General features: G+C 47.2%; 50 non-coding genes across 50 annotated transcripts; 24 read left to right on the forward strand and 26 right to left on the reverse strand.

The window, feature by feature from the left end:
• Positions 1-346: 346 nt before the first annotated feature.
• Positions 347-418, reverse strand: trnap-agg (transfer RNA proline (anticodon AGG)). Its single transcript has one exon. It is a non-coding gene; the product is annotated as a tRNA-Pro (tRNA).
• Positions 419-1,447: 1,029 nt separating this feature from the next.
• On the forward strand, positions 1,448-1,519 carry trnap-ugg (transfer RNA proline (anticodon UGG)). The gene has a single exon. It is a non-coding gene; the product is annotated as a tRNA-Pro (tRNA).
• Positions 1,520-1,647: 128 nt separating this feature from the next.
• Positions 1,648-1,719, forward strand: trnad-guc (transfer RNA aspartic acid (anticodon GUC)). The gene has a single exon. It is a non-coding gene; the product is annotated as a tRNA-Asp (tRNA).
• A 75-nt stretch (positions 1,720-1,794) lies between these two features.
• On the reverse strand, positions 1,795-1,865 carry trnag-gcc (transfer RNA glycine (anticodon GCC)). Its single transcript has one exon. It is a non-coding gene; the product is annotated as a tRNA-Gly (tRNA).
• Positions 1,866-2,318: 453 nt separating this feature from the next.
• Positions 2,319-2,390, reverse strand: trnap-agg (transfer RNA proline (anticodon AGG)). The gene has a single exon. It is a non-coding gene; the product is annotated as a tRNA-Pro (tRNA).
• A 1,028-nt stretch (positions 2,391-3,418) lies between these two features.
• Positions 3,419-3,490, forward strand: trnap-ugg (transfer RNA proline (anticodon UGG)). The gene has a single exon. It is a non-coding gene; the product is annotated as a tRNA-Pro (tRNA).
• A 128-nt stretch (positions 3,491-3,618) lies between these two features.
• Positions 3,619-3,690, forward strand: trnad-guc (transfer RNA aspartic acid (anticodon GUC)). The gene has a single exon. It is a non-coding gene; the product is annotated as a tRNA-Asp (tRNA).
• Positions 3,691-3,765: 75 nt separating this feature from the next.
• Positions 3,766-3,836, reverse strand: trnag-gcc (transfer RNA glycine (anticodon GCC)). Its single transcript has one exon. It is a non-coding gene; the product is annotated as a tRNA-Gly (tRNA).
• Positions 3,837-4,289: 453 nt separating this feature from the next.
• Positions 4,290-4,361, reverse strand: trnap-agg (transfer RNA proline (anticodon AGG)). The gene has a single exon. It is a non-coding gene; the product is annotated as a tRNA-Pro (tRNA).
• Positions 4,362-5,390: 1,029 nt separating this feature from the next.
• trnap-ugg (transfer RNA proline (anticodon UGG)) lies at positions 5,391-5,462 on the forward strand. Its single transcript has one exon. It is a non-coding gene; the product is annotated as a tRNA-Pro (tRNA).
• Positions 5,463-5,590: 128 nt separating this feature from the next.
• Positions 5,591-5,662, forward strand: trnad-guc (transfer RNA aspartic acid (anticodon GUC)). The gene has a single exon. It is a non-coding gene; the product is annotated as a tRNA-Asp (tRNA).
• Positions 5,663-5,737: 75 nt separating this feature from the next.
• Positions 5,738-5,808, reverse strand: trnag-gcc (transfer RNA glycine (anticodon GCC)). Its single transcript has one exon. It is a non-coding gene; the product is annotated as a tRNA-Gly (tRNA).
• Positions 5,809-6,260: 452 nt separating this feature from the next.
• On the reverse strand, positions 6,261-6,332 carry trnap-agg (transfer RNA proline (anticodon AGG)). The gene has a single exon. It is a non-coding gene; the product is annotated as a tRNA-Pro (tRNA).
• A 1,029-nt stretch (positions 6,333-7,361) lies between these two features.
• Positions 7,362-7,433, forward strand: trnap-ugg (transfer RNA proline (anticodon UGG)). The gene has a single exon. It is a non-coding gene; the product is annotated as a tRNA-Pro (tRNA).
• Positions 7,434-7,561: 128 nt separating this feature from the next.
• On the forward strand, positions 7,562-7,633 carry trnad-guc (transfer RNA aspartic acid (anticodon GUC)). Its single transcript has one exon. It is a non-coding gene; the product is annotated as a tRNA-Asp (tRNA).
• A 75-nt stretch (positions 7,634-7,708) lies between these two features.
• trnag-gcc (transfer RNA glycine (anticodon GCC)) lies at positions 7,709-7,779 on the reverse strand. The gene has a single exon. It is a non-coding gene; the product is annotated as a tRNA-Gly (tRNA).
• A 453-nt stretch (positions 7,780-8,232) lies between these two features.
• trnap-agg (transfer RNA proline (anticodon AGG)) lies at positions 8,233-8,304 on the reverse strand. The gene has a single exon. It is a non-coding gene; the product is annotated as a tRNA-Pro (tRNA).
• A 1,029-nt stretch (positions 8,305-9,333) lies between these two features.
• Positions 9,334-9,405, forward strand: trnap-ugg (transfer RNA proline (anticodon UGG)). The gene has a single exon. It is a non-coding gene; the product is annotated as a tRNA-Pro (tRNA).
• A 128-nt stretch (positions 9,406-9,533) lies between these two features.
• Positions 9,534-9,605, forward strand: trnad-guc (transfer RNA aspartic acid (anticodon GUC)). Its single transcript has one exon. It is a non-coding gene; the product is annotated as a tRNA-Asp (tRNA).
• Positions 9,606-9,680: 75 nt separating this feature from the next.
• Positions 9,681-9,751, reverse strand: trnag-gcc (transfer RNA glycine (anticodon GCC)). The gene has a single exon. It is a non-coding gene; the product is annotated as a tRNA-Gly (tRNA).
• Positions 9,752-10,203: 452 nt separating this feature from the next.
• On the reverse strand, positions 10,204-10,275 carry trnap-agg (transfer RNA proline (anticodon AGG)). The gene has a single exon. It is a non-coding gene; the product is annotated as a tRNA-Pro (tRNA).
• Positions 10,276-11,304: 1,029 nt separating this feature from the next.
• Positions 11,305-11,376, forward strand: trnap-ugg (transfer RNA proline (anticodon UGG)). Its single transcript has one exon. It is a non-coding gene; the product is annotated as a tRNA-Pro (tRNA).
• A 128-nt stretch (positions 11,377-11,504) lies between these two features.
• Positions 11,505-11,576, forward strand: trnad-guc (transfer RNA aspartic acid (anticodon GUC)). The gene has a single exon. It is a non-coding gene; the product is annotated as a tRNA-Asp (tRNA).
• Positions 11,577-11,651: 75 nt separating this feature from the next.
• On the reverse strand, positions 11,652-11,722 carry trnag-gcc (transfer RNA glycine (anticodon GCC)). Its single transcript has one exon. It is a non-coding gene; the product is annotated as a tRNA-Gly (tRNA).
• A 453-nt stretch (positions 11,723-12,175) lies between these two features.
• Positions 12,176-12,247, reverse strand: trnap-agg (transfer RNA proline (anticodon AGG)). The gene has a single exon. It is a non-coding gene; the product is annotated as a tRNA-Pro (tRNA).
• A 1,029-nt stretch (positions 12,248-13,276) lies between these two features.
• trnap-ugg (transfer RNA proline (anticodon UGG)) lies at positions 13,277-13,348 on the forward strand. The gene has a single exon. It is a non-coding gene; the product is annotated as a tRNA-Pro (tRNA).
• A 274-nt stretch (positions 13,349-13,622) lies between these two features.
• On the reverse strand, positions 13,623-13,693 carry trnag-gcc (transfer RNA glycine (anticodon GCC)). Its single transcript has one exon. It is a non-coding gene; the product is annotated as a tRNA-Gly (tRNA).
• Positions 13,694-14,157: 464 nt separating this feature from the next.
• trnap-agg (transfer RNA proline (anticodon AGG)) lies at positions 14,158-14,229 on the reverse strand. The gene has a single exon. It is a non-coding gene; the product is annotated as a tRNA-Pro (tRNA).
• A 1,027-nt stretch (positions 14,230-15,256) lies between these two features.
• On the forward strand, positions 15,257-15,328 carry trnap-ugg (transfer RNA proline (anticodon UGG)). The gene has a single exon. It is a non-coding gene; the product is annotated as a tRNA-Pro (tRNA).
• Positions 15,329-15,456: 128 nt separating this feature from the next.
• On the forward strand, positions 15,457-15,528 carry trnad-guc (transfer RNA aspartic acid (anticodon GUC)). Its single transcript has one exon. It is a non-coding gene; the product is annotated as a tRNA-Asp (tRNA).
• A 75-nt stretch (positions 15,529-15,603) lies between these two features.
• Positions 15,604-15,674, reverse strand: trnag-gcc (transfer RNA glycine (anticodon GCC)). The gene has a single exon. It is a non-coding gene; the product is annotated as a tRNA-Gly (tRNA).
• A 454-nt stretch (positions 15,675-16,128) lies between these two features.
• trnap-agg (transfer RNA proline (anticodon AGG)) lies at positions 16,129-16,200 on the reverse strand. Its single transcript has one exon. It is a non-coding gene; the product is annotated as a tRNA-Pro (tRNA).
• A 1,037-nt stretch (positions 16,201-17,237) lies between these two features.
• Positions 17,238-17,309, forward strand: trnap-ugg (transfer RNA proline (anticodon UGG)). The gene has a single exon. It is a non-coding gene; the product is annotated as a tRNA-Pro (tRNA).
• A 128-nt stretch (positions 17,310-17,437) lies between these two features.
• trnad-guc (transfer RNA aspartic acid (anticodon GUC)) lies at positions 17,438-17,509 on the forward strand. Its single transcript has one exon. It is a non-coding gene; the product is annotated as a tRNA-Asp (tRNA).
• Positions 17,510-17,586: 77 nt separating this feature from the next.
• Positions 17,587-17,657, reverse strand: trnag-gcc (transfer RNA glycine (anticodon GCC)). Its single transcript has one exon. It is a non-coding gene; the product is annotated as a tRNA-Gly (tRNA).
• A 453-nt stretch (positions 17,658-18,110) lies between these two features.
• On the reverse strand, positions 18,111-18,182 carry trnap-agg (transfer RNA proline (anticodon AGG)). The gene has a single exon. It is a non-coding gene; the product is annotated as a tRNA-Pro (tRNA).
• A 1,044-nt stretch (positions 18,183-19,226) lies between these two features.
• On the forward strand, positions 19,227-19,298 carry trnap-ugg (transfer RNA proline (anticodon UGG)). The gene has a single exon. It is a non-coding gene; the product is annotated as a tRNA-Pro (tRNA).
• Positions 19,299-19,426: 128 nt separating this feature from the next.
• On the forward strand, positions 19,427-19,498 carry trnad-guc (transfer RNA aspartic acid (anticodon GUC)). The gene has a single exon. It is a non-coding gene; the product is annotated as a tRNA-Asp (tRNA).
• A 77-nt stretch (positions 19,499-19,575) lies between these two features.
• trnag-gcc (transfer RNA glycine (anticodon GCC)) lies at positions 19,576-19,646 on the reverse strand. The gene has a single exon. It is a non-coding gene; the product is annotated as a tRNA-Gly (tRNA).
• Positions 19,647-20,099: 453 nt separating this feature from the next.
• Positions 20,100-20,171, reverse strand: trnap-agg (transfer RNA proline (anticodon AGG)). Its single transcript has one exon. It is a non-coding gene; the product is annotated as a tRNA-Pro (tRNA).
• A 1,023-nt stretch (positions 20,172-21,194) lies between these two features.
• trnap-ugg (transfer RNA proline (anticodon UGG)) lies at positions 21,195-21,266 on the forward strand. The gene has a single exon. It is a non-coding gene; the product is annotated as a tRNA-Pro (tRNA).
• A 128-nt stretch (positions 21,267-21,394) lies between these two features.
• Positions 21,395-21,466, forward strand: trnad-guc (transfer RNA aspartic acid (anticodon GUC)). The gene has a single exon. It is a non-coding gene; the product is annotated as a tRNA-Asp (tRNA).
• Positions 21,467-21,542: 76 nt separating this feature from the next.
• trnag-gcc (transfer RNA glycine (anticodon GCC)) lies at positions 21,543-21,613 on the reverse strand. The gene has a single exon. It is a non-coding gene; the product is annotated as a tRNA-Gly (tRNA).
• A 453-nt stretch (positions 21,614-22,066) lies between these two features.
• Positions 22,067-22,138, reverse strand: trnap-agg (transfer RNA proline (anticodon AGG)). Its single transcript has one exon. It is a non-coding gene; the product is annotated as a tRNA-Pro (tRNA).
• A 1,043-nt stretch (positions 22,139-23,181) lies between these two features.
• Positions 23,182-23,253, forward strand: trnap-ugg (transfer RNA proline (anticodon UGG)). Its single transcript has one exon. It is a non-coding gene; the product is annotated as a tRNA-Pro (tRNA).
• Positions 23,254-23,529: 276 nt separating this feature from the next.
• Positions 23,530-23,600, reverse strand: trnag-gcc (transfer RNA glycine (anticodon GCC)). The gene has a single exon. It is a non-coding gene; the product is annotated as a tRNA-Gly (tRNA).
• A 452-nt stretch (positions 23,601-24,052) lies between these two features.
• Positions 24,053-24,124, reverse strand: trnap-agg (transfer RNA proline (anticodon AGG)). Its single transcript has one exon. It is a non-coding gene; the product is annotated as a tRNA-Pro (tRNA).
• A 1,041-nt stretch (positions 24,125-25,165) lies between these two features.
• trnap-ugg (transfer RNA proline (anticodon UGG)) lies at positions 25,166-25,237 on the forward strand. Its single transcript has one exon. It is a non-coding gene; the product is annotated as a tRNA-Pro (tRNA).
• Positions 25,238-25,365: 128 nt separating this feature from the next.
• Positions 25,366-25,437, forward strand: trnad-guc (transfer RNA aspartic acid (anticodon GUC)). Its single transcript has one exon. It is a non-coding gene; the product is annotated as a tRNA-Asp (tRNA).
• Positions 25,438-25,513: 76 nt separating this feature from the next.
• Positions 25,514-25,584, reverse strand: trnag-gcc (transfer RNA glycine (anticodon GCC)). Its single transcript has one exon. It is a non-coding gene; the product is annotated as a tRNA-Gly (tRNA).
• Positions 25,585-25,994: the final 410 nt, after the last annotated feature.

Here is a 25,994-nt window from a genome sequence, read left to right on the forward strand (position 1 = left end):
ACACAAACAATTGTACCTACAAAATGCCCATCTGTTACACTAGTTTTGTGGTTGTTTTAAACTACATACCAAAAAAAAAAAAAAAAAACAAGCACATGCGTTACCAAAATAAACAGTGCTGTATAAACTACAGAAACTCGATGCTGAATGGTTTTATAGTCTGTTACGTCAGAATTGTGTTTAATGCATAAGCAGTTGCTTTGCAGACTCAACAAAGACTGCAGTCCTCGTTTAACCATTGTGCAATCAGCCCTTGGTCGCTGTGATATTGTTGTTCATGGAATTTGAGCGTGCGTATCGGCAATGCATAGTAATTGGAAAAGTGTAATACAAAAGAATTAAAAACGGGCTCGTCCGGGATTTGAACCCGGGACCTCTCGCACCCTAAGCGAGAATCATACCCCTAGACCAACGAGCCAGCGCCTGCCACTGTTGTGGTCCCCCGAGTTTCCAAAGAAGTGCAGACCTAGCTGTTCTGTTAGATGGGAGACGTTTTTCTATTGGGTGTACCTGTCGAGACCACTGTAATTTTGCCGTGTCTCCGAGCTGTGTGCTGTTGCCTGTTTGGGCCGTCTGACTTCTTTAACTGGCGGCTAGCATTTCTATGTTCATCGAGAAGCGGTCGCTATAAATGAGGAAAGTAGTTTAGGTGGGATTTCGTTTTGATATGTTTGGAATGGATCAGTTAGTCAGCATGTACTTCAAAAAATAAATAGAAAAAAAAGGAGGCTGGGTTTCGTTGTTTTGCAAAGGATGCACTGCAACATCCGCTCACAGGAGCAGTCCCACTACTGGTGCGACACGGGGGTTTTGACCTGCTCCGTTCCCGACCTGGGCCGGTTCACCCCTCCTTAGACGACCTGGCATTCACGAGCTCCCCCAGAAATGCCATGTCGATGCCGTGCTAAGTGCGGACTCCCGATCGGCACAGCCAGTTGCAGCACAGAGCTCCCGTGCTCAAGCGATCCGCCAGCCTCAACCTGCCCCTGTAGCTGGCATTACAGACACACGCCACGGCGCCCGGCGTGAGCGAGAGCGGCTAGAAGTCAATTCAAATCCCCTTGTCTGAAATGAGAGCGAGAGTACTCGTGCAGTTCTCCACTGACGTGGCAGCTTTTAATGCCGATTGCATTAAAAGCATTGCCGGGTCCTGCTGTAGCGGTAAAACACTGTGACCAGATGAATGAATTGAAAAAGTGTTACGTGAAACACATGTGAATCCTAGTTTTCGTGCTGCGAATTTAAAAAAAAAAAAAAAAAAAAAAAAGCAGCACTATAAGAATGCCAAAAAATAAAGAAGGTTGCGTTGGCGAGTATTAAGCCCCCCCTCCTCTGAGGTGCCAGCAGCATTCCGCACCGGCAGACGGAACGGGACTCTGGTCATGCTGCACTTATTTTGCTGCCAGAGACTGAATCACGCGTCGGCCGCCGGATAAAACCGAAAGCTGGCTCGTTGGTCTAGGGGTATGATTCTCGCTTTGGGTGCGAGAGGTCCCGGGTTCAAATCCCGGACGAGCCCGTTTTTTTTTTTTTAATTGTTTTGTACTATACTGTTTTCGATCCGTAAACCATTAAGCTCAGCAGGCAGTTTTGACTTAGACGCTTTGCAACTAAATGCGTTGCCATAGTGGCAGGGAGCGTGTGCCTTCCTCGTTAGTATAGTGGTCAGTATCCCCGCCTGTCACGCGGGAGACCGGGGTTCAATTCCCCGACGGGGAGATTTTTTTTTTTTTTTTACTGATTGAAGGCAGGTGCGTGTGGCTGTAATTGTATACATAAAGTAAAAAAGAAGGTTGCATTGGCCGGGAATCGAACCCGGGCCTCCCGCGTGGCAGGCGAGAATTCTACCACTGAACCACCAATGCTTGCTTGACGTTTGCTTGAGGTTTGCTTGAGGTAGGTAATGTATTAGCAGCATCTAGTGCAGTGTGAAAAGATGAATTAACCCGTTCTAGTGCTAGATTGTACATGTACACAAACAATTGTACCTACAAAATGCCCATCTGTTACACTAGTTTTGTGGTTGTTTTAAACTACATACCAAAAAAAAAAAAAAAAAACAAGCACATGCGTTACCAAAATAAACAGTGCTGTATAAACTACAGAAACTCGATGCTGAATGGTTTTATAGTCTGTTACGTCAGAATTGTGTTTAATGCATAAGCAGTTGCTTTGCAGACTCAACAAAGACTGCAGTCCTCGTTTAACCATTGTGCAATCAGCCCTTGGTCGCTGTGATATTGTTGTTCATGGAATTTGAGCGTGCGTATCGGCAATGCATAGTAATTGGAAAAGTGTAATACAAAAGAATTAAAAACGGGCTCGTCCGGGATTTGAACCCGGGACCTCTCGCACCCTAAGCGAGAATCATACCCCTAGACCAACGAGCCAGCGCCTGCCACTGTTGTGGTCCCCCGAGTTTCCAAAGAAGTGCAGACCTAGCTGTTCTGTTAGATGGGAGACGTTTTTCTATTGGGTGTACCTGTCGAGACCACTGTAATTTTGCCGTGTCTCCGAGCTGTGTGCTGTTGCCTGTTTGGGCCGTCTGACTTCTTTAACTGGCGGCTAGCATTTCTATGTTCATCGAGAAGCGGTCGCTATAAATGAGGAAAGTAGTTTAGGTGGGATTTCGTTTTGATATGTTTGGAATGGATCAGTTAGTCAGCATGTACTTCAAAAAATAAATAGAAAAAAAAGGAGGCTGGGTTTCGTTGTTTTGCAAAGGATGCACTGCAACATCCGCTCACAGGAGCAGTCCCACTACTGGTGCGACACGGGGGTTTTGACCTGCTCCGTTCCCGACCTGGGCCGGTTCACCCCTCCTTAGACGACCTGGCATTCACGAGCTCCCCCAGAAATGCCATGTCGATGCCGTGCTAAGTGCGGACTCCCGATCGGCACAGCCAGTTGCAGCACAGAGCTCCCGTGCTCAAGCGATCCGCCAGCCTCAACCTGCCCCTGTAGCTGGCATTACAGACACACGCCACGGCGCCCGGCGTGAGCGAGAGCGGCTAGAAGGCAATTCAAATCCCCTTGTCTGAAATGAGAGCGAGAGTACTCGTGCAGTTCTCCACTGACGTGGCAGCTTTTAATGCCGATTGCATTAAAAGCATTGCCGGGTCCTGCTGTAGCGGTAAAACACTGTGACCAGATGAATGAATTGAAAAAGTGTTACGTGAAACACATGTGAATCCTAGTTTTCGTGCTGCGAATTTAAAAAAAAAAAAAAAAAAAAAAAAGCAGCACATAAGAATGCCAAAAAATAAAGAAGGTTGCGTTGGCGAGTATTAAGCCCCCCCTCCTCTGAGGTGCCAGCAGCATTCCGCACCGGCAGACGGAACGGGACTCTGGTCATGCTGCACTTATTTTGCTGCCAGAGACTGAATCACGCGTCGGCCGCCGGATAAAACCGAAAGCTGGCTCGTTGGTCTAGGGGTATGATTCTCGCTTTGGGTGCGAGAGGTCCCGGGTTCAAATCCCGGACGAGCCCGTTTTTTTTTTTTTAATTGTTTTGTACTATACTGTTTTCGATCCGTAAACCATTAAGCTCAGCAGGCAGTTTTGACTTAGACGCTTTGCAACTAAATGCGTTGCCATAGTGGCAGGGAGTGTGTGCCTTCCTCGTTAGTATAGTGGTCAGTATCCCCGCCTGTCACGCGGGAGACCGGGGTTCAATTCCCCGACGGGGAGATTTTTTTTTTTTTTTTACTGATTGAAGGCAGGTGCGTGTGGCTGTAATTGTATACATAAAGTAAAAAAGAAGGTTGCATTGGCCGGGAATCGAACCCGGGCCTCCCGCGTGGCAGGCGAGAATTCTACCACTGAACCACCAATGCTTGCTTGACGTTTGCTTGAGGTTTGCTTGAGGTAGGTAATGTATTAGCAGCATCTAGTGCAGTGTGAAAAGATGAATTAACCCGTTCTAGTGCTAGATTGTACATGTACACAAACAATTGTACCTACAAAATGCCCATCTGTTACACTAGTTTTGTGGTTGTTTTAAACTACATACCAAAAAAAAAAAAAAAAAACAAGCACATGCGTTACCAAAATAAACAGTGCTGTATAAACTACAGAAACTCGATGCTGAATGGTTTTATAGTCTGTTACGTCAGAATTGTGTTTAATGCATAAGCAGTTGCTTTGCAGACTCAACAAAGACTGCAGTCCTCGTTTAACCATTGTGCAATCAGCCCTTGGTCGCTGTGATATTGTTGTTCATGGAATTTGAGCGTGCGTATCGGCAATGCATAGTAATTGGAAAAGTGTAATACAAAAGAATTAAAAACGGGCTCGTCCGGGATTTGAACCCGGGACCTCTCGCACCCTAAGCGAGAATCATACCCCTAGACCAACGAGCCAGCGCCTGCCACTGTTGTGGTCCCCCGAGTTTCCAAAGAAGTGCAGACCTAGCTGTTCTGTTAGATGGGAGACGTTTTTCTATTGGGTGTACCTGTCGAGACCACTGTAATTTTGCCGTGTCTCCGAGCTGTGTGCTGTTGCCTGTTTGGGCCGTCTGACTTCTTTAACTGGCGGCTAGCATTTCTATGTTCATCGAGAAGCGGTCGCTATAAATGAGGAAAGTAGTTTAGGTGGGATTTCGTTTTGATATGTTTGGAATGGATCAGTTAGTCAGCATGTACTTCAAAAAATAAATAGAAAAAAAAGGAGGCTGGGTTTCGTTGTTTTGCAAAGGATGCACTGCAACATCCGCTCACAGGAGCAGTCCCACTACTGGTGCGACACGGGGGTTTTGACCTGCTCCGTTCCCGACCTGGGCCGGTTCACCCCTCCTTAGACGACCTGGCATTCACGAGCTCCCCCAGAAATGCCATGTCGATGCCGTGCTAAGTGCGGACTCCCGATCGGCACAGCCAGTTGCAGCACAGAGCTCCCGTGCTCAAGCGATCCGCCAGCCTCAACCTGCCCCTGTAGCTGGCATTACAGACACACGCCACGGCGCCCGGCGTGAGCGAGAGCGGCTAGAAGGCAATTCAAATCCCCTTGTCTGAAATGAGAGCGAGAGTACTCGTGCAGTTCTCCACTGACGTGGCAGCTTTTAATGCCGATTGCATTAAAAGCATTGCCGGGTCCTGCTGTAGCGGTAAAACACTGTGACCAGATGAATGAATTGAAAAAGTGTTACGTGAAACACATGTGAATCCTAGTTTTCGTGCTGCGAATTAAAAAAAAAAAAAAAAAAAAAAAAAGCAGCACTATAAGAATGCCAAAAAATAAAGAAGGTTGCGTTGGCGAGTATTAAGCCCCCCCTCCTCTGAGGTGCCAGCAGCATTCCGCACCGGCAGACGGAACGGGACTCTGGTCATGCTGCACTTATTTTGCTGCCAGAGACTGAATCACGCGTCGGCCGCCGGATAAAACCGAAAGCTGGCTCGTTGGTCTAGGGGTATGATTCTCGCTTTGGGTGCGAGAGGTCCCGGGTTCAAATCCCGGACGAGCCCGTTTTTTTTTTTTTAATTGTTTTGTACTATACTGTTTTCGATCCGTAAACCATTAAGCTCAGCAGGCAGTTTTGACTTAGACGCTTTGCAACTAAATGCGTTGCCATAGTGGCAGGGAGCGTGTGCCTTCCTCGTTAGTATAGTGGTCAGTATCCCCGCCTGTCACGCGGGAGACCGGGGTTCAATTCCCCGACGGGGAGATTTTTTTTTTTTTTTTACTGATTGAAGGCAGGTGCGTGTGGCTGTAATTGTATACATAAAGTAAAAAAGAAGGTTGCATTGGCCGGGAATCGAACCCGGGCCTCCCGCGTGGCAGGCGAGAATTCTACCACTGAACCACCAATGCTTGCTTGACGTTTGCTTGAGGTTTGCTTGAGGTAGGTAATGTATTAGCAGCATCTAGTGCAGTGTGAAAAGATGAATTAACCCGTTCTAGTGCTAGATTGTACATGTACACAAACAATTGTACCTACAAAATGCCCATCTGTTACACTAGTTTTGTGGTTGTTTTAAACTACATACCAAAAAAAAAAAAAAAAACAAGCACATGCGTTACCAAAATAAACAGTGCTGTATAAACTACAGAAACTCGATGCTGAATGGTTTTATAGTCTGTTACGTCAGAATTGTGTTTAATGCATAAGCAGTTGCTTTGCAGACTCAACAAAGACTGCAGTCCTCGTTTAACCATTGTGCAATCAGCCCTTGGTCGCTGTGATATTGTTGTTCATGGAATTTGAGCGTGCGTATCGGCAATGCATAGTAATTGGAAAAGTGTAATACAAAAGAATTAAAAACGGGCTCGTCCGGGATTTGAACCCGGGACCTCTCGCACCCTAAGCGAGAATCATACCCCTAGACCAACGAGCCAGCGCCTGCCACTGTTGTGGTCCCCCGAGTTTCCAAAGAAGTGCAGACCTAGCTGTTCTGTTAGATGGGAGACGTTTTTCTATTGGGTGTACCTGTCGAGACCACTGTAATTTTGCCGTGTCTCCGAGCTGTGTGCTGTTGCCTGTTTGGGCCGTCTGACTTCTTTAACTGGCGGCTAGCATTTCTATGTTCATCGAGAAGCGGTCGCTATAAATGAGGAAAGTAGTTTAGGTGGGATTTCGTTTTGATATGTTTGGAATGGATCAGTTAGTCAGCATGTACTTCAAAAAATAAATAGAAAAAAAAGGAGGCTGGGTTTCGTTGTTTTGCAAAGGATGCACTGCAACATCCGCTCACAGGAGCAGTCCCACTACTGGTGCGACACGGGGGTTTTGACCTGCTCCGTTCCCGACCTGGGCCGGTTCACCCCTCCTTAGACGACCTGGCATTCACGAGCTCCCCCAGAAATGCCACGTCGATGCCGTGCTAAGTGCGGACTCCCGATCGGCACAGCCAGTTGCAGCACAGAGCTCCCGTGCTCAAGCGATCCGCCAGCCTCAACCTGCCCCTGTAGCTGGCATTACAGACACACGCCACGGCGCCCGGCGTGAGCGAGAGCGGCTAGAAGGCAATTCAAATCCCCTTGTCTGAAATGAGAGCGAGAGTACTCGTGCAGTTCTCCACTGACGTGGCAGCTTTTAATGCCGATTGCATTAAAAGCATTGCCGGGTCCTGCTGTAGCGGTAAAACACTGTGACCAGATGAATGAATTGAAAAAGTGTTACGTGAAACACATGTGAATCCTAGTTTTCGTGCTGCGAATTTAAAAAAAAAAAAAAAAAAAAAAAAGCAGCACTATAAGAATGCCAAAAAATAAAGAAGGTTGCGTTGGCGAGTATTAAGCCCCCCCTCCTCTGAGGTGCCAGCAGCATTCCGCACCGGCAGACGGAACGGGACTCTGGTCATGCTGCACTTATTTTGCTGCCAGAGACTGAATCACGCGTCGGCCGCCGGATAAAACCGAAAGCTGGCTCGTTGGTCTAGGGGTATGATTCTCGCTTTGGGTGCGAGAGGTCCCGGGTTCAAATCCCGGACGAGCCCGTTTTTTTTTTTTTAATTGTTTTGTACTATACTGTTTTCGATCCGTAAACCATTAAGCTCAGCAGGCAGTTTTGACTTAGACGCTTTGCAACTAAATGCGTTGCCATAGTGGCAGGGAGCGTGTGCCTTCCTCGTTAGTATAGTGGTCAGTATCCCCGCCTGTCACGCGGGAGACCGGGGTTCAATTCCCCGACGGGGAGATTTTTTTTTTTTTTTTACTGATTGAAGGCAGGTGCGTGTGGCTGTAATTGTATACATAAAGTAAAAAAGAAGGTTGCATTGGCCGGGAATCGAACCCGGGCCTCCCGCGTGGCAGGCGAGAATTCTACCACTGAACCACCAATGCTTGCTTGACGTTTGCTTGAGGTTTGCTTGAGGTAGGTAATGTATTAGCAGCATCTAGTGCAGTGTGAAAAGATGAATTAACCCGTTCTAGTGCTAGATTGTACATGTACACAAACAATTGTACCTACAAAATGCCCATCTGTTACACTAGTTTTGTGGTTGTTTTAAACTACATACCAAAAAAAAAAAAAAAAAACAAGCACATGCGTTACCAAAATAAACAGTGCTGTATAAACTACAGAAACTCGATGCTGAATGGTTTTATAGTCTGTTACGTCAGAATTGTGTTTAATGCATAAGCAGTTGCTTTGCAGACTCAACAAAGACTGCAGTCCTCGTTTAACCATTGTGCAATCAGCCCTTGGTCGCTGTGATATTGTTGTTCATGGAATTTGAGCGTGCGTATCGGCAATGCATAGTAATTGGAAAAGTGTAATACAAAAGAATTAAAAACGGGCTCGTCCGGGATTTGAACCCGGGACCTCTCGCACCCTAAGCGAGAATCATACCCCTAGACCAACGAGCCAGCGCCTGCCACTGTTGTGGTCCCCCGAGTTTCCAAAGAAGTGCAGACCTAGCTGTTCTGTTAGATGGGAGACGTTTTTCTATTGGGTGTACCTGTCGAGACCACTGTAATTTTGCCGTGTCTCCGAGCTGTGTGCTGTTGCCTGTTTGGGCCGTCTGACTTCTTTAACTGGCGGCTAGCATTTCTATGTTCATCGAGAAGCGGTCGCTATAAATGAGGAAAGTAGTTTAGGTGGGATTTCGTTTTGATATGTTTGGAATGGATCAGTTAGTCAGCATGTACTTCAAAAAATAAATAGAAAAAAAAGGAGGCTGGGTTTCGTTGTTTTGCAAAGGATGCACTGCAACATCCGCTCACAGGAGCAGTCCCACTACTGGTGCGACACGGGGGTTTTGACCTGCTCCGTTCCCGACCTGGGCCGGTTCACCCCTCCTTAGACGACCTGGCATTCACGAGCTCCCCCAGAAATGCCATGTCGATGCCGTGCTAAGTGCGGACTCCCGATCGGCACAGCCAGTTGCAGCACAGAGCTCCCGTGCTCAAGCGATCCGCCAGCCTCAACCTGCCCCTGTAGCTGGCATTACAGACACACGCCACGGCGCCCGGCGTGAGCGAGAGCGGCTAGAAGGCAATTCAAATCCCCTTGTCTGAAATGAGAGCGAGAGTACTCGTGCAGTTCTCCACTGACGTGGCAGCTTTTAATGCCGATTGCATTAAAAGCATTGCCGGGTCCTGCTGTAGCGGTAAAACACTGTGACCAGATGAATGAATTGAAAAAGTGTTACGTGAAACACATGTGAATCCTAGTTTTCGTGCTGCGAATTTAAAAAAAAAAAAAAAAAAAAAAAAGCAGCACTATAAGAATGCCAAAAAATAAAGAAGGTTGCGTTGGCGAGTATTAAGCCCCCCCTCCTCTGAGGTGCCAGCAGCATTCCGCACCGGCAGACGGAACGGGACTCTGGTCATGCTGCACTTATTTTGCTGCCAGAGACTGAATCACGCGTCGGCCGCCGGATAAAACCGAAAGCTGGCTCGTTGGTCTAGGGGTATGATTCTCGCTTTGGGTGCGAGAGGTCCCGGGTTCAAATCCCGGACGAGCCCGTTTTTTTTTTTTTAATTGTTTTGTACTATACTGTTTTCGATCCGTAAACCATTAAGCTCAGCAGGCAGTTTTGACTTAGACGCTTTGCAACTAAATGCGTTGCCATAGTGGCAGGGAGCGTGTGCCTTCCTCGTTAGTATAGTGGTCAGTATCCCCGCCTGTCACGCGGGAGACCGGGGTTCAATTCCCCGACGGGGAGATTTTTTTTTTTTTTTTACTGATTGAAGGCAGGTGCGTGTGGCTGTAATTGTATACATAAAGTAAAAAAGAAGGTTGCATTGGCCGGGAATCGAACCCGGGCCTCCCGCGTGGCAGGCGAGAATTCTACCACTGAACCACCAATGCTTGCTTGACGTTTGCTTGAGGTTTGCTTGAGGTAGGTAATGTATTAGCAGCATCTAGTGCAGTGTGAAAAGATGAATTAACCCGTTCTAGTGCTAGATTGTACATGTACACAAACAATTGTACCTACAAAATGCCCATCTGTTACACTAGTTTTGTGGTTGTTTTAAACTACATACCAAAAAAAAAAAAAAAAACAAGCACATGCGTTACCAAAATAAACAGTGCTGTATAAACTACAGAAACTCGATGCTGAATGGTTTTATAGTCTGTTACGTCAGAATTGTGTTTAATGCATAAGCAGTTGCTTTGCAGACTCAACAAAGACTGCAGTCCTCGTTTAACCATTGTGCAATCAGCCCTTGGTCGCTGTGATATTGTTGTTCATGGAATTTGAGCGTGCGTATCGGCAATGCATAGTAATTGGAAAAGTGTAATACAAAAGAATTAAAAACGGGCTCGTCCGGGATTTGAACCCGGGACCTCTCGCACCCTAAGCGAGAATCATACCCCTAGACCAACGAGCCAGCGCCTGCCACTGTTGTGGTCCCCCGAGTTTCCAAAGAAGTGCAGACCTAGCTGTTCTGTTAGATGGGAGACGTTTTTCTATTGGGTGTACCTGTCGAGACCACTGTAATTTTGCCGTGTCTCCGAGCTGTGTGCTGTTGCCTGTTTGGGCCGTCTGACTTCTTTAACTGGCGGCTAGCATTTCTATGTTCATCGAGAAGCGGTCGCTATAAATGAGGAAAGTAGTTTAGGTGGGATTTCGTTTTGATATGTTTGGAATGGATCAGTTAGTCAGCATGTACTTCAAAAAATAAATAGAAAAAAAAGGAGGCTGGGTTTCGTTGTTTTGCAAAGGATGCACTGCAACATCCGCTCACAGGAGCAGTCCCACTACTGGTGCGACACGGGGGTTTTGACCTGCTCCGTTCCCGACCTGGGCCGGTTCACCCCTCCTTAGACGACCTGGCATTCACGAGCTCCCCCAGAAATGCCACGTCGATGCCGTGCTAAGTGCGGACTCCCGATCGGCACAGCCAGTTGCAGCACAGAGCTCCCGTGCTCAAGCGATCCGCCAGCCTCAACCTGCCCCTGTAGCTGGCATTACAGACACACGCCACGGCGCCCGGCGTGAGCGAGAGCGGCTAGAAGGCAATTCAAATCCCCTTGTCTGAAATGAGAGCGAGAGTACTCGTGCAGTTCTCCACTGACGTGGCAGCTTTTAATGCCGATTGCATTAAAAGCATTGCCGGGTCCTGCTGTAGCGGTAAAACACTGTGACCAGATGAATGAATTGAAAAAGTGTTACGTGAAACACATGTGAATCCTAGTTTTCGTGCTGCGAATTTAAAAAAAAAAAAAAAAAAAAAAAAGCAGCACTATAAGAATGCCAAAAAATAAAGAAGGTTGCGTTGGCGAGTATTAAGCCCCCCCTCCTCTGAGGTGCCAGCAGCATTCCGCACCGGCAGACGGAACGGGACTCTGGTCATGCTGCACTTATTTTGCTGCCAGAGACTGAATCACGCGTCGGCCGCCGGATAAAACCGAAAGCTGGCTCGTTGGTCTAGGGGTATGATTCTCGCTTTGGGTGCGAGAGGTCCCGGGTTCAAATCCCGGACGAGCCCGTTTTTTTTTTTTTAATTGTTTTGTACTATACTGTTTTCGATCCGTAAACCATTAAGCTCAGCAGGCAGTTTTGACTTAGACGCTTTGCAACTAAATGCGTTGCCATAGTGGCAGGGAGCGTGTGCCTTCCTCGTTAGTATAGTGGTCAGTATCCCCGCCTGTCACGCGGGAGACCGGGGTTCAATTCCCCGACGGGGAGATTTTTTTTTTTTTTTTACTGATTGAAGGCAGGTGCGTGTGGCTGTAATTGTATACATAAAGTAAAAAAGAAGGTTGCATTGGCCGGGAATCGAACCCGGGCCTCTCGCGTGGCAGGCGAGAATTCTACCACTGAACCACCAATGCTTGCTTGACGTTTGCTTGAGGTTTGCTTGAGGTAGGTAATGTATTAGCAGCATCTAGTGCAGTGTGAAAAGATGAATTAACCCGTTCTAGTGCTAGATTGTACATGTACACAAACAATTGTACCTACAAAATGCCCATCTGTTACACTAGTTTTGTGGTTGTTTTAAACTACATACCAAAAAAAAAAAAAAAAAACAAGCACATGCGTTACCAAAATAAACAGTGCTGTATAAACTACAGAAACTCGATGCTGAATGGTTTTATAGTCTGTTACGTCAGAATTGTGTTTAATGCATAAGCAGTTGCTTTGCAGACTCAACAAAGACTGCAGTCCTCGTTTAACCATTGTGCAATCAGCCCTTGGTCGCTGTGATATTGTTGTTCATGGAATTTGAGCGTGCGTATCGGCAATGCATAGTAATTGGAAAAGTGTAATACAAAAGAATTAAAAACGGGCTCGTCCGGGATTTGAACCCGGGACCTCTCGCACCCTAAGCGAGAATCATACCCCTAGACCAACGAGCCAGCGCCTGCCACTGTTGTGGTCCCCCGAGTTTCCAAAGAAGTGCAGACCTAGCTGTTCTGTTAGATGGGAGACGTTTTTCTATTGGGTGTACCTGTCGAGACCACTGTAATTTTGCCGTGTCTCCGAGCTGTGTGCTGTTGCCTGTTTGGGCCGTCTGACTTCTTTAACTGGCGGCTAGCATTTCTATGTTCATCGAGAAGCGGTCGCTATAAATGAGGAAAGTAGTTTAGGTGGGATTTCGTTTTGATATGTTTGGAATGGATCAGTTAGTCAGCATGTACTTCAAAAAATAAATAGAAAAAAAAGGAGGCTGGGTTTCGTTGTTTTGCAAAGGATGCACTGCAACATCCGCTCACAGGAGCAGTCCCACTACTGGTGCGACACGGGGGTTTTGACCTGCTCCGTTCCCGACCTGGGCCGGTTCACCCCTCCTTAGACGACCTGGCATTCACGAGCTCCCCCAGAAATGCCATGTCGATGCCGTGCTAAGTGCGGACTCCCGATCGGCACAGCCAGTTGCAGCACAGAGCTCCCGTGCTCAAGCGATCCGCCAGCCTCAACCTGCCCCTGTAGCTGGCATTACAGACACACGCCACGGCGCCCGGCGTGAGCGAGAGCGGCTAGAAGGCAATTCAAATCCCCTTGTCTGAAATGAGAGCGAGAGTACTCGTGCAGTTCTCCACTGACGTGGCAGCTTTTAATGCCGATTGCATTAAAAGCATTGCCGGGTCCTGCTGTAGCGGTAAAACACTGTGACCAGATGAATGAATTGAAAAAGTGTTACGTGAAACACATGTGAATCCTAGTTTTCGTGCTGCGAATTTAAAAAAAAAAAAAAAAAAAAAAAAGCAGCACTATAAGAATGCCAAAAAATAAAGAAGGTTGCGTTGGCGAGTATTAAGCCCCCCCTCCTCTGAGGTGCCAGCAGCATTCCGCACCGGCAGACGGAACGGGACTCTGGTCATGCTGCACTTATTTTGCTGCCAGAGACTGAATCACGCGTCGGCCGCCGGATAAAACCGAAAGCTGGCTCGTTGGTCTAGGGGTATGATTCTCGCTTTGGGTGCGAGAGGTCCCGGGTTCAAATCCCGGACGAGCCCGTTTTTTTTTTTTAATTGTTTTGTACTATACTGTTTTCGATCCGTAAACCATTAAGCTCAGCAGGCAGTTTTGACTTAGACGCTTTGCAACTAAATGCGTTGCCATAGTGGCAGGGAGCGTGTGCCTTCCTCGTTAGTATAGTGGTCAGTATCCCCGCCTGTCATGCGGGAGACCGGGGTTCAATTCCCAGACGGGGAGATTTTTTTTTTTTTTTTACTGATTGAAGGCAGGTGCGTGTGGCTGTAATTGTATACATAAAGTAAAAAAGAAGGTTGCATTGGCCGGGAATCGAACCCGGGCCTCCCGCGTGGCAGGCGAGAATTCTACCACTGAACCACCAATGCTTGCTTGACGTTTGCTTGACGTTTGCTTGAGGTTTGCTTGAGGTAGGTAATGTATTAGCAGCATCTAGTGCAGTGTGAAAAGATGAATTAACCCGTTCTAGTGCTAGATTGTACATGTACACAAACAATTGTACCTACAAAATGCCCATCTGTTACACTAGTTTTGTGGTTGTTTTAAACTACATACCAAAAAAAAAAAAAAAAAACAAGCACATGCGTTACCAAAATAAACAGTGCTGTATAAACTACAGAAACTCGGTGCTGAATGGTTTTATAGTCTGTTACGTCAGAATTGTGTTTAATGCATAAGCAGTTGCTTTGCAGACTCAACAAAGACTGCAGTCCTCGTTTAACCATTGTGCAATCAGCCCTTGGTCGCTGTGATATTGTTGTTCATGGAATTTGAGCGTGCGTATCGGCAATGCATAGTAATTGGAAAAGTGTAATACAAAAGAATTAAAAACGGGCTCGTCCGGGATTTGAACCCGGGACCTCTCGCACCCTAAGCGAGAATCATACCCCTAGACCAACGAGCCAGCGCCTGCCACTGTTGTGGTCCCCCGAGTTTCCAAAGAAGTGCAGACCTAGCTGTTCTGTTAGATGGGAGACGTTTTTCTATTGGGTGTACCTGTCGAGACCACTGTAATTTTGCCGTGTCTCCGAGCTGTGTGCTGTTGCCTGTTTGGGCCGTCTGACTTCTTTAACTGGCGGCTAGCATTTCTATGTTCATCGAGAAGCGGTCGCTATAAATGAGGAAAGTAGTTTAGGTGGGATTTCGTTTTGATATGTTTGGAATGGATCAGTTAGTCAGCATGTACTTCAAAAAATAAATAGAAAAAAAAGGAGGCTGGGTTTCGTTGTTTTGCAAAGGATGCACTGCAACATCCGCTCACAGGAGCAGTCCCACTACTGGTGCGACACGGGGGTTTTGACCTGCTCCGTTCCCGACCTGGGCCGGTTCACCCCTCCTTAGACGACCTGGCATTCACGAGCTCCCCCAGAAATGCCATGTCGATGCCGTGCTAAGTGCGGACTCCCGATCGGCACAGCCAGTTGCAGCACAGAGCTCCCGTGCTCAAGCGATCCGCCAGCCTCAACCTGCCCCTGTAGCTGGCATTACAGACACACGCCACGGCGCCCGGCGTGAGCGAGAGCGGCTAGAAGGCAATTCAAATCCCCTTGTCTGAAATGAGAGCGAGAGTACTCGTGCAGTTCTCCACTGACGTGGCAGCTTTTAATGCCGATTGCATTAAAAGCATTGCCGGGTCCTGCTGTAGCGGTAAAACACTGTGACCAGATGAATGAATTGAAAAAGTGTTACGTGAAACACATGTGAATCCTAGTTTTCGTGCTGCGAATTTAAAAAAAAAAAAAAAAAAAAAAGCAGCACTATAAGAATGCCAAAAAATAAAGAAGGTTGCGTTGGCGAGTATTAAGCCCCCCCTCCTCTGAGGTGCCAGCAGCATTCCGCACCGGCAGACGGAACGGGACTCTGGTCATGCTGCACTTATTTTGCTGCCAGAGACTGAATCACGCGTCGGCCGCCGGATAAAACCTAAAGCTGGCTCGTTGGTCTAGGGGTATGATTCTCGCTTTGGGTGCGAGAGGTCCCGGGTTCAAATCCCGGACGAGCCCGTTTTTTTTTTTTTAATTGTTTTGTACTATACTGTTTTCGATCCGTAAACCATTAAGCTCAGCAGGCAGTTTTGACTTAGACGCTTTGCAACTAAATGCGTTGCCATAGTGGCAGGGAGCGTGTGCCTTCCTCGTTAGTATAGTGGTCAGTATCCCCGCCTGTCACGCGGGAGACCGGGGTTCAATTCCCCGACGGGGAGATTTTTTTTTTTTTTTTACTGATTGAAGGCAGGTGCGTGTGGCTGTAATTGTATACATAAAGTAAAAAAGAAGGTTGCATTGGCCGGGAATCGAACCCGGGCCTCCCGCGTGGCAGGCGAGAATTCTACCACTGAACCACCAATGCTTGCTTGACGTTTGCTTGAGGTTTGCTTGAGGTAGGTAATGTATTAGCAGCATCTAGTGCAGTGTGAAAAGATGAATTAACCCGTTCTAGTGCTAGATTGTACATGTACACAAACAATTGTACCTACAAAATGCCCATCTGTTACACTAGTTTTGTGGTTGTTTTAAACTACATACCAAAAAAAAAAAAAAAAAAACAAGCACATGCGTTACCAAAATAAACAGTGCTGTATAAACTACAGAAACTCGATGCTGAATGGTTTTATAGTCTGTTACGTCAGAATTGTGTTTAATGCATAAGCAGTTGCTTTGCAGACTCAACAAAGACTGCAGTCCTCGTTTAACCATTGTGCAATCAGCCCTTGGTCGCTGTGATATTGTTGTTCATGGAATTTGAGCGTGCGTATCGGCAATGCATAGTAATTGGAAAAGTGTAATACAAAAGAATTAAAAACGGGCTCGTCCGGGATTTGAACCCGGGACCTCTCGCACCCTAAGCGAGAATCATACCCCTAGACCAACGAGCCAGCGCCTGCCACTGTTGTGGTCCCCCGAGTTTCCAAAGAAGTGCAGACCTAGCTGTTCTGTTAGATGGGAGACGTTTTTCTATTGGGTGTACCTGTCGAGACCACTGTAATTTTGCCGTGTCTCCGAGCTGTGTGCTGTTGCCTGTTTGGGCCGTATGACTTCTTTAACTGGCGGCTAGCATTTCTATGTTCATCGAGAAGCGGTCGCTATAAATGAGGAAAGTAGTTTAGGTGGGATTTCGTTTTGATATGTTTGGAATGGATCAGTTAGTCAGCATGTACTTCAAAAAATAAATAGAAAAAAAGGAGGCTGGGTTTCGTTGTTTTGCAAAGGATGCACTGCAACATCCGCTCACAGGAGCAGTCCCACTACTGGTGCGACACGGGGGTTTTGACCTGCTCCGTTCCCGACCTGGGCCGGTTCACCCCTCCTTAGACGACCTGGCATTCACGAGCTCCCCCAGAAATGCCACGTCGATGCCGTGCTAAGTGCGGACTCCCGATCGGCACAGCCAGTTGCAGCACAGAGCTCCCGTGCTCAAGCGATCCGCCAGCCTCAACCTGCCCCTGTAGCTGGCATTACAGACACACGCCACGGCGCCCGGCGTGAGCGAGAGCGGCTAGAAGGCAATTCAAATCCCCTTGTCTGAAATGAGAGCGAGAGTACTCGTGCAGTTCTCCACTGACGTGGCAGCTTTTAATGCCGATTGCATTAAAAGCATTGCCGGGTCCTGCTGTAGCGGTAAAACACTGTGACCAGATGAATGAATTGAAAAAGTGTTACGTGAAACACATGTGAATCCTAGTTTTCGTGCTGCGAATTTAAAAAAAAAAAAAAAAAAAAAAAAAAAAAAAAAGCAGCACTATAAGAATGCCAAAAAATAAAGAAGGTTGCGTTGGCGAGTATTAAGCCCCCCCTCCTCTGAGGTGCCAGCAGCATTCCGCACCGGCAGACGGAACGGGACTCTGGTCATGCTGCACTTATTTTGCTGCCAGAGACTGAATCACGCGTCGGCCGCCGGATAAAACCGAAAGCTGGCTCGTTGGTCTAGGGGTATGATTCTCGCTTTGGGTGCGAGAGGTCCCGGGTTCAAATCCCGGACGAGCCCGTTTTTTTTTTTTTAATTGTTTTGTACTATACTGTTTTCGATCCGTAAACCATTAAGCTCAGCAGGCAGTTTTGACTTAGACGCTTTGCAACTAAATGCGTTGCCATAGTGGCAGGGAGCGTGTGCCTTCCTCGTTAGTATAGTGGTCAGTATCCCCGCCTGTCACGCGGGAGACCGGGGTTCAATTCCCCGACGGGGAGATTTTTTTTTTTTTTTTTTACTGATTGAAGGCAGGTGCGTGTGGCTGTAATTGTATACATAAAGTAAAAAAGAAGGTTGCATTGGCCGGGAATCGAACCCGGGCCTCCCGCGTGGCAGGCGAGAATTCTACCACTGAACCACCAATGCTTGCTTGACGTTTGCTTGAGGTTTGCTTGAGGTAGGTAATGTATTAGCAGCATCTAGTGCAGTGTGAAAAGATGAATTAACCCGTTCTAGTGCTAGATTGTACATGTACACAAACAATTGTACCTACAAAATGCCCATCTGTTACACTAGTTTTGTGGTTGTTTTAAACTACATACCAAAAAAAAAAAAAAAAAACAAGCACATGCGTTACCAAAATAAACAGTGCTGTATAAACTACAGAAACTCGATGCTGAATGGTTTTATAGTCTGTTACGTCAGAATTGTGTTTAATGCATAAGCAGTTGCTTTGCAGACTCAACAAAGACTGCAGTCCTCGTTTAACCATTGTGCAATCAGCCCTTGGTCGCTGTGATATTGTTGTTCATGGAATTTGAGCGTGCGTATCGGCAATGCATAGTAATTGGAAAAGTGTAATACAAAAGAATTAAAAACGGGCTCGTCCGGGATTTGAACCCGGGACCTCTCGCACCCTAAGCGAGAATCATACCCCTAGACCAACGAGCCAGCGCCTGCCACTGTTGTGGTCCCCCGAGTTTCCAAAGAAGTGCAGACCTAGCTGTTCTGTTAGATGGGAGACGTTTTTCTATTGGGTGTACCTGTCGAGACCACTGTAATTTTGCCGTGTCTCCGAGCTGTGTGCTGTTGCCTGTTTGGGCCGTCTGACTTCTTTAACTGGCGGCTAGCATTTCTATGTTCATCGAGAAGCGGTCGCTATAAATGAGGAAAGTAGTTTAGGTGGGATTTCGTTTTGATATGTTTGGAATGGATCAGTTAGTCAGCATGTACTTCAAAAAATAAATAGAAAAAAAAGGAGGCTGGGTTTCGTTGTTTTGCAAAGGATGCACTGCAACATCCGCTCACAGGAGCAGTCCCACTACTGGTGCGACACGGGGGTTTTGACCTGCTCCGTTCCCGACCTGGGCCGGTTCACCCCTCCTTAGACGACCTGGCATTCACGAGCTCCCCCAGAAATGCCACGTCGATGCCGTGCTAAGTGCGGACTCCCGATCGGCACAGCCAGTTGCAGCACAGAGCTCCCGTGCTCAAGCGATCCGCCAGCCTCAACCTGCCCCTGTAGCTGGCATTACAGACACACGCCACGGCGCCCGGCGTGAGCGAGAGCGGCTAGAAGGCAATTCAAATCCCCTTGTCTGAAATGAGAGCGAGAGTACTCGTGCAGTTCTCCACTGACGTGGCAGCTTTTAATGCCGATTGCATTAAAAGCATTGCCGGGTCCTGCTGTAGCGGTAAAACACTGTGACCAGATGAATGAATTGAAAAAGTGTTACGTGAAACACATGTGAATCCTAGTTTTCGTGCTGCGAATTTAAAAAAAAAAAAAAAAAAAAAAAAAAAAAAAAAAAAAAAGCAGCACTATAAGAATGCCAAAAAATAAAGAAGGTTGCGTTGGCGAGTATTAAGCCCCCCCTCCTCTGAGGTGCCAGCAGCATTCCGCACCGGCAGACGGAACGGGACTCTGGTCATGCTGCACTTATTTTGCTGCCAGAGACTGAATCACGCGTCGGCCGCCGGATAAAACCTAAAGCTGGCTCGTTGGTCTAGGGGTATGATTCTCGCTTTGGGTGCGAGAGGTCCCGGGTTCAAATCCCGGACGAGCCCGTTTTTTTTTTTTTAATTGTTTTGTACTATACTGTTTTCGATCCGTAAACCATTAAGCTCAGCAGGCAGTTTTGACTTAGACGCTTTGCAACTAAATGCGTTGCCATAGTGGCAGGGAGCGTGTGCCTTCCTCGTTAGTATAGTGGTCAGTATCCCCGCCTGTCACGCGGGAGACCGGGGTTCAATTCCCCGACGGGGAGATTTTTTTTTTTTTTTTTTACTGATTGAAGGCAGGTGCGTGTGGCTGTAATTGTATACATAAAGTAAAAAAGAAGGTTGCATTGGCCGGGAATCGAACCCGGGCCTCCCGCGTGGCAGGCGAGAATTCTACCACTGAACCACCAATGCTTGCTTGACGTTTGCTTGAGGTTTGCTTGAGGTAGGTAATGTATTAGCAGCATCTAGTGCAGTGTGAAAAGATGAATTAACCCGTTCTAGTGCTAGATTGTACATGTACACAAACAATTGTACCTACAAAATGCCCATCTGTTACACTAGTTTTGTGGTTGTTTTAAACTACATACCAAAAAAAAAAAAAAAAAACAAGCACATGCGTTACCAAAATAAACAGTGCTGTATAAACTACAGAAACTCGATGCTGAATGGTTTTATAGTCTGTTACGTCAGAATTGTGTTTAATGCATAAGCAGTTGCTTTGCAGACTCAACAAAGACTGCAGTCCTCGTTTAACCATTGTGCAATCAGCCCTTGGTCGCTGTGATATTGTTGTTCATGGAATTTGAGCGTGCGTATCGGCAATGCATAGTAATTGGAAAAGTGTAATACAAAAGAATTAAAAACGGGCTCGTCCGGGATTTGAACCCGGGACCTCTCGCACCCTAAGCGAGAATCATACCCCTAGACCAACGAGCCAGCGCCTGCCACTGTTGTGGTCCCCCGAGTTTCCAAAGAAGTGCAGACCTAGCTGTTCTGTTAGATGGGAGACGTTTTTCTATTGGGTGTACCTGTCGAGACCACTGTAATTTTGCCGTGTCTCCGAGCTGTGTGCTGTTGCCTGTTTGGGCCGTCTGACTTCTTTAACTGGCGGCTAGCATTTCTATGTTCATCGAGAAGCGGTCGCTATAAATGAGGAAAGTAGTTTAGGTGGGATTTCGTTTTGATATGTTTGGAATGGATCAGTTAGTCAGCATGTACTTCAAAAAATAAATAGAAAAAAAAGGAGGCTGGGTTTCGTTGTTTTGCAAAGGATGCACTGCAACATCCGCTCACAGGAGCAGTCCCACTACTGGTGCGACACGGGGGTTTTGACCTGCTCCGTTCCCGACCTGGGCCGGTTCACCCCTCCTTAGACGACCTGGCATTCACGAGCTCCCCCAGAAATGCCACGTCGATGCCGTGCTAAGTGCGGACTCCCGATCGGCACAGCCAGTTGCAGCACAGAGCTCCCGTGCTCAAGCGATCCGCCAGCCTCAACCTGCCCCTGTAGCTGGCATTACAGACACACGCCACGGCGCCCGGCGTGAGCGAGAGCGGCTAGAAGGCAATTCAAATCCCCTTGTCTGAAATGAGAGCGAGAGTACTCGTGCAGTTCTCCACTGACGTGGCAGCTTTTAATGCCGATTGCATTAAAAGCATTGCCGGGTCCTGCTGTAGCGGTAAAACACTGTGACCAGATGAATGAATTGAAAAAGTGTTACGTGAAACACATGTGAATCCTAGTTTTCGTGCTGCGAATTTAAAAAAAAAAAAAAAAAAGCAGCACTATAAGAATGCCAAAAAATAAAGAAGGTTGCGTTGGCGAGTATTAAGCCCCCCCTCCTCTGAGGTGCCAGCAGCATTCCGCACCGGCAGACGGAACGGGACTCTGGTCATGCTGCACTTATTTTGCTGCCAGAGACTGAATCACGCGTCGGCCGCCGGATAAAACCGAAAGCTGGCTCGTTGGTCTAGGGGTATGATTCTCGCTTTGGGTGCGAGAGGTCCCGGGTTCAAATCCCGGACGAGCCCGTTTTTTTTTTTTTAATTGTTTTGTACTATACTGTTTTCGATCCGTAAACCATTAAGCTCAGCAGGCAGTTTTGACTTAGACGCTTTGCAACTAAATGCGTTGCCATAGTGGCAGGGAGCGTGTGCCTTCCTCGTTAGTATAGTGGTCAGTATCCCCGCCTGTCACGCGGGAGACCGGGGTTCAATTCCCCGACGGGGAGATTTTTTTTTTTTTTTTTACTGATTGAAGGCAGGTGCGTGTGGCTGTAATTGTATACATAAAGTAAAAAAGAAGGTTGCATTGGCCGGGAATCGAACCCGGGCCTCCCGCGTGGCAGGCGAGAATTCTACCACTGAACCACCAATGCTTGCTTGACGTTTGCTTGAGGTTTGCTTGAGGTAGGTAATGTATTAGCAGCATCTAGTGCAGTGTGAAAAGATGAATTAACCCGTTCTAGTGCTAGATTGTACATGTACACAAACAATTGTACCTACAAAATGCCCATCTGTTACACTAGTTTTGTGGTTGTTTTAAACTACATACCAAAAAAAAAAAAAAAAAACAAGCACATGCGTTACCAAAATAAACAGTGCTGTATAAACTACAGAAACTCGATGCTGAATGGTTTTATAGTCTGTTACGTCAGAATTGTGTTTAATGCATAAGCAGTTGCTTTGCAGACTCAACAAAGACTGCAGTCCTCGTTTAACCATTGTGCAATCAGCCCTTGGTCGCTGTGATATTGTTGTTCATGGAATTTGAGCGTGCGTATCGGCAATGCATAGTAATTGGAAAAGTGTAATACAAAAGAATTAAAAACGGGCTCGTCCGGGATTTGAACCCGGGACCTCTCGCACCCTAAGCGAGAATCATACCCCTAGACCAACGAGCCAGCGCCTGCCACTGTTGTGGTCCCCCGAGTTTCCAAAGAAGTGCAGACCTAGCTGTTCTGTTAGATGGGAGACGTTTTTCTATTGGGTGTACCTGTCGAGACCACTGTAATTTTGCCGTGTCTCCGAGCTGTGTGCTGTTGCCTGTTTGGGCCGTCTGACTTCTTTAACTGGCGGCTAGCATTTCTATGTTCATCGAGAAGCGGTCGCTATAAATGAGGAAAGTAGTTTAGGTGGGATTTCGTTTTGATATGTTTGGAATGGATCAGTTAGTCAGCATGTACTTCAAAAAATAAATAGAAAAAAAAGGAGGCTGGGTTTCGTTGTTTTGCAAAGGATGCACTGCAACATCCGCTCACAGGAGCAGTCCCACTACTGGTGCGACACGGGGGTTTTGACCTGCTCCGTTCCCGACCTGGGCCGGTTCACCCCTCCTTAGACGACCTGGCATTCACGAGCTCCCCCAGAAATGCCACGTCGATGCCGTGCTAAGTGCGGACTCCCGATCGGCACAGCCAGTTGCAGCACAGAGCTCCCGTGCTCAAGCGATCCGCCAGCCTCAACCTGCCCCTGTAGCTGGCATTACAGACACACGCCACGGCGCCCGGCGTGAGCGAGAGCGGCTAGAAGGCAATTCAAATCCCCTTGTCTGAAATGAGAGCGAGAGTACTCGTGCAGTTCTCCACTGACGTGGCAGCTTTTAATGCCGATTGCATTAAAAGCATTGCCGGGTCCTGCTGTAGCGGTAAAACACTGTGACCAGATGAATGAATTGAAAAAGTGTTACGTGAAACACATGTGAATCCTAGTTTTCGTGCTGCGAATTTAAAAAAAAAAAAAAAAAAAAAAAAAAAAAAAAAAAAAAGCAGCACTATAAGAATGCCAAAAAATAAAGAAGGTTGCGTTGGCGAGTATTAAGCCCCCCCTCCTCTGAGGTGCCAGCAGCATTCCGCACCGGCAGACGGAACGGGACTCTGGTCATGCTGCACTTATTTTGCTGCCAGAGACTGAATCACGCGTCGGCCGCCGGATAAAACCGAAAGCTGGCTCGTTGGTCTAGGGGTATGATTCTCGCTTTGGGTGCGAGAGGTCCCGGGTTCAAATCCCGGACGAGCCCGTTTTTTTTTTTTTAATTGTTTTGTACTATACTGTTTTCGATCCGTAAACCATTAAGCTCAGCAGGCAGTTTTGACTTAGACGCTTTGCAACTAAATGCGTTGCCATAGTGGCAGGGAGCGTGTGCCTTCCTCATTAGTGTAGTGGTCAGTATCCCCGCCTGTCACGCGGGAGACCGGGGTTCAATTCCCCGACGGGGAGATTTTTTTTTTTTTTTTTACTGATTGAAGGCAGGTGCGTGTGGCTGTAATTGTATACATAAAGTAAAAAAGAAGGTTGCATTGGCCGGGAATCGAACCCGGGCCTCCCGCGTGGCAGGCGAGAATTCTACCACTGAACCACCAATGCTTGCTTGACGTTTGCTTGAGGTTTGCTTGAGGTAGGTAATGTATTAGCAGCATCTAGTGCAGTGTGAAAAGATGAATTAACCCGTTCTAGTGCTAGATTGTACATGTACACAAACAATTGTACCTACAAAATGCCCATCTGTTACACTAGTTTTGTGGTTGTTTTAAACTACATACCAAAAAAAAAAAAAAAAACAAGCACATGCGTTACCAAAATAAACAGTGCTGTATAAACTACAGAAACTCGATGCTGAATGGTTTTATAGTCTGTTACGTCAGAATTGTGTTTAATGCATAAGCAGTTGCTTTGCAGACTCAACAAAGACTGCAGTCCTCGTTTAACCATTGTGCAATCAGCCCTTGGTCGCTGTGATATTGTTGTTCATGGAATTTGAGCGTGCGTATCGGCAATGCATAGTAATTGGAAAAGTGTAATACAAAAGAATTAAAAACGGGCTCGTCCGGGATTTGAACCCGGGACCTCTCGCACCCTAAGCGAGAATCATACCCCTAGACCAACGAGCCAGCGCCTGCCACTGTTGTGGTCCCCCGAGTTTCCAAAGAAGTGCAGACCTAGCTGTTCTGTTAGATGGGAGACGTTTTTCTATTGGGTGTACCTGTCGAGACCACTGTAATTTTGCCGTGTCTCCGAGCTGTGTGCTGTTGCCTGTTTGGGCCGTCTGACTTCTTTAACTGGCGGCTAGCATTTCTATGTTCATCGAGAAGCGGTCGCTATAAATGAGGAAAGTAGTTTAGGTGGGATTTCGTTTTGATATGTTTGGAATGGATCAGTTAGTCAGCATGTACTTCAAAAAATAAATAGAAAAAAAAGGAGGCTGGGTTTCGTTGTTTTGCAAAGGATGCACTGCAACATCCGCTCACAGGAGCAGTCCCACTACTGGTGCGACACGGGGGTTTTGACCTGCTCCGTTCCCGACCTGGGCCGGTTCACCCCTCCTTAGACGACCTGGCATTCACGAGCTCCCCCAGAAATGCCACGTCGATGCCGTGCTAAGTGCGGACTCCCGATCGGCACAGCCAGTTGCAGCACAGAGCTCCCGTGCTCAAGCGATCCGCCAGCCTCAACCTGCCCCTGTAGCTGGCATTACAGACACACGCCACGGCGCCCGGCGTGAGCGAGAGCGGCTAGAAGGCAATTCAAATCCCCTTGTCTGAAATGAGAGCGAGAGTACTCGTGCAGTTCTCCACTGACGTGGCAGCTTTTAATGCCGATTGCATTAAAAGCATTGCCGGGTCCTGCTGTAGCGGTAAAACACTGTGACCAGATGAATGAATTGAAAAAGTGTTACGTGAAACACATGTGAATCCTAGTTTTCGTGCTGCGAATTTAAAAAAAAAAAAAAAAAAAAAAAAAAAAAAAAAAAAGCAGCACTATAAGAATGCCAAAAAATAAAGAAGGTTGCGTTGGCGAGTATTAAGCCCCCCCTCCTCTGAGGTGCCAGCAGCATTCCGCACCGGCAGACGGAACGGGACTCTGGTCATGCTGCACTTATTTTGCTGCCAGAGACTGAATCACGCGTCGGCCGCCGGATAAAACCGAAAGCTGGCTCGTTGGTCTAGGGGTATGATTCTCGCTTTGGGTGCGAGAGGTCCCGGGTTCAAATCCCGGACGAGCCCGTTTTTTTTTTTTTAATTGTTTTGTACTATACTGTTTTCGATCCGTAAACCATTAAGCTCAGCAGGCAGTTTTGACTTAGACGCTTTGCAACTAAATGCGTTGCCATAGTGGCAGGGAGCGTGTGCCTTCCTCGTTAGTATAGTGGTCAGTATCCCCGCCTGTCACGCGGGAGACCGGGGTTCAATTCCCCGACGGGGAGATTTTTTTTTTTTTTTTTACTGATTGAAGGCAGGTGCGTGTGGCTGTAATTGTATACATAAAGTAAAAAAGAAGGTTGCATTGGCCGGGAATCGAACCCGGGCCTCCCGCGTGGCAGGCGAGAATTCTACCACTGAACCACCAATGCTTGCTTGACGTTTGCTTGAGGTTTGCTTGAGGTAGGTAATGTATTAGCAGCATCTAGTGCAGTGTGAAAAGATGAATTAACCCGTTCTAGTGCTAGATTGTACATGTACACAAACAATTGTACCTACAAAATGCCCATCTGTTACACTAGTTTTGTGGTTGTTTTAAACTACATACCAAAAAAAAAAAAAAAAACAAGCACATGCGTTACCAAAATAAACAGTGCTGTATAAACTACAGAAACTCGATGCTGAATGGTTTTATAGTCTGTTACGTCAGAATTGTGTTTAATGCATAAGCAGTTGCTTTGCAGACTCAACAAAGACTGCAGTCCTCGTTTAACCATTGTGCAATCAGCCCTTGGTCGCTGTGATATTGTTGTTCATGGAATTTGAGCGTGCGTATCGGCAA

Source organism: Acipenser ruthenus, chromosome 55, assembly GCF_902713425.1.
Source record: "Acipenser ruthenus chromosome 55, fAciRut3.2 maternal haplotype, whole genome shotgun sequence".
Lineage (NCBI taxonomy): Eukaryota > Metazoa > Chordata > Actinopteri > Acipenseriformes > Acipenseridae > Acipenser > Acipenser ruthenus.